We start from the raw sequence: 2,871 nt of genomic DNA on the forward strand, positions 1-2,871 counted from the left end.
CCAACACTTTCCCTTTTCTGTCTAGGGTCACCTGACTACTGTCAGAGCTGGAATAAGAACTGAAGTCTCCTGATTTCCACTTAAGTGCTTTTCCTTTACATCAGTGGCTCTCAAAAGCGGGGTCCTTGGCCAGCAGGGTCAGCATCACCTGGGAACTTGTCAAAGAGGAAAACCCTCAGCCCTCTCCCCAGACTAAATGAGTCAGAGTCTCTGGGAGGATGGAACCCAGCAAGCTGCATTTTTAACAAGCTCTCCAGGGGAGTCTGATGCGTGGTCAGGTTGCAGAACCACTGAGTGCTCTAACACTAGTGATTCTCACCTGGAGGGTGGCGGGGGGCATTCTGTCCTCCTCCTCTAAAGAACAAGTTAGAACCCAAAGGGATGAAGATGTGGATTCCTTTATTACTTAAAATAGCAAAAAACTGGGAATAAACTAAGCATCCTCAACAAGGGACTTGTCAAACAAAGTACAGTATACACAAAGAGAGAGATCGACATTAACTGCCGAGACATTACTACTGTTGAGTAAAAATACTACAGAGGATTATTACAAATTGTTAATCACTGTTGTACGATAAACACCTCCTCAAGTCAAACAATAAAGCAAGTTATAGAAAGGCCTGCAGTGTATTCTCCCTTATGCACCACCATGTAAGGCACACCACGGAGATACTGGGTGTTCAGCTCCAGATCACCATGGTAAAGAGAATATCCGAATAAAGTGAATCACCCAAATTCTTTGGTTTCTCAGTGTACATAAGAGTCACATTTACATTATAGCCTATGAAGTGTACAGTAGCACTGTTTTAAGAAAATGTACTTACTTTAGCTTAGAAATACTTTATGACTTAAAAAAACGCTAGCCATCATCTGAGACTTCAGTGAGTTGTTGTAGAACAAAGATCGCTGATCACATAACAAGTACAGTAATGATAAATAAAAGTGTGAGATGTTGCGAGAATTACCAAAACATGGCACAGAGACATGAAGGGAGCAAAGGCTGCTGGGAAAGTGGCGCCAACAGACCTGCTTGGCCCAGGGTGGCCACAAACCTACCATGTGTTAAAAAAAAGAAAAGCAGTTATCTGCAAATTGCGGTAACACAAGGTCGGCCTGTCCGTCACATACGACCCAGCACAGGACTCACAGCCTGGGCTTCAGACGCAGAGCTCCGCACCACGGGGCGGGTTGCCGCACTACTGTCGATGCCAGCCCCCTTCTGAGAAGTGGGGAGACACCGTCACCCCACGGGGCTTAGGTGAAAATCCACACGGTACACGTGACGCTGCTAGGAAGCAGCTCTTAGGCAGAGCTGCTCTGTTACTGTTGCACTTCTTTCTGCATATATGGGCCTAGAGAAATGTTTGGAAGTGTGTTGGCCAAAATGCTAACAACTGTTTATCTCCAGGAGACTGACGTGCCCTGGTCATCTGCACTTCATTTTTCTGTGTACCTTCCTATATTGCTGAATTTTTACAATGAATAGGCATGGTTTTTATAAAAACAACAACACTATTTTATATATATCCTCAGTTCAGTTGCTTCATCGTGTCAGCCTCTTTTGAGATCCCGTGGACTGCAGCACGACAGGCCTCCCTGTCCATCACCAACTCCCGGAGTTGACTCAAACTCATGTCCGTTGAGTTGGTGATGCCATCCAACCACCTCATCGTCTGTCGTCCCCTTCTCCTCCTTCCTTCAATCTTTCCCAGCATCAGGGTCTTTTCGAATGAGTCAGTTCTTTGTATCAGGTGGCCAAAATATTGGAGCTTCAGCATTAAGAAATTTGTATGCAGGTCAGGAAGCAACAGTTAGAACTGGACATGGAACAACAGACTGGTTCCAAATAGGAAAAGGAGTTCGTCAAGGCTGTATATTGTCACCCTGTTTGTTTAACTTATATGCAGAGTACATCATGAGAAACGCTGGACTGGAAGAAACACAACCTGGAATCAAGATTGCCGGGAGAAATATCAATAACCTCAGATATGCAGATGACACCACCCTTATGGCAGAAAGTGAAGAGGAACTCAAAAGCCTCTTGATGAAAGTGAAAGTGGAGACTGAAAAAGTTGGCTTAAAGCTCAGCATTCAGAAAACAAAGATCATGGTATCTGGTCCCATCACTTCATGGGAAATAGATGGGGAAACAGTGGAAACAGTGTCAGACTTTATTTTTCTGGGCTCCAAAATCACTGCAGATGGTGACTGCAGCCATGAAATTAAAAGATGCTTACTCCTTGGAAGGAAGGTTATGACCAACCTAGATAGCATGTTCAAAAGCAGAGACGTTACTTTGCCGGTTCGTCTAGTCAAGGCTATGGTTTTTCCTGTGGTCATGTATGGATGTGAGAGTTGGACTGTGAAGAAGGCTGAGCGCCGAAGAATTGATGCTTTTGAACGGTGGTGTTGGAGAAGACTCTTGAGAGTCCCTTGGACTGCAAGGAGATCCAACCAGTCCATTCTGAAGGAGATCAGCCCTGGGATTTCTTTGGAAGGAATGATGCTAAAGCTCAAACTCCAATACTTTGGCCACCTCATGAGAAGAGTTGATTCATTGGAAAAGACCCTGATGCTGGGAGGGATTGGGGGCAGGAGGAGAAGGGGACGACAGAGGATGAGATGGCTGGATGGCATCACTGACTCGATGGACGTGAGTCTGAGTGAACTCCGGGAGTTCGTGATGGACAGGGAGGCCTGGCGTGCTGCGATTCATGGGGCCGCAAAGAGTTGGACACGACTGAGCAACTGATCTGATCTGATCTGATGAATATTTAGGACTGATTTCATTTAGGATGGACTGGTTGGATATCCTTGCAGTCCAAGGGACTCTCAAGAGTCTTCTCCAACACCACCGTTCAAAAGCATCAA

The sequence above is a fragment of the Bison bison genome, unplaced genomic scaffold, assembly GCF_000754665.1.
Source record: "Bison bison bison isolate TAMUID 2011002044 unplaced genomic scaffold, Bison_UMD1.0 scf7180017864302, whole genome shotgun sequence".
Classification (NCBI taxonomy): domain Eukaryota; kingdom Metazoa; phylum Chordata; class Mammalia; order Artiodactyla; family Bovidae; genus Bison; species Bison bison.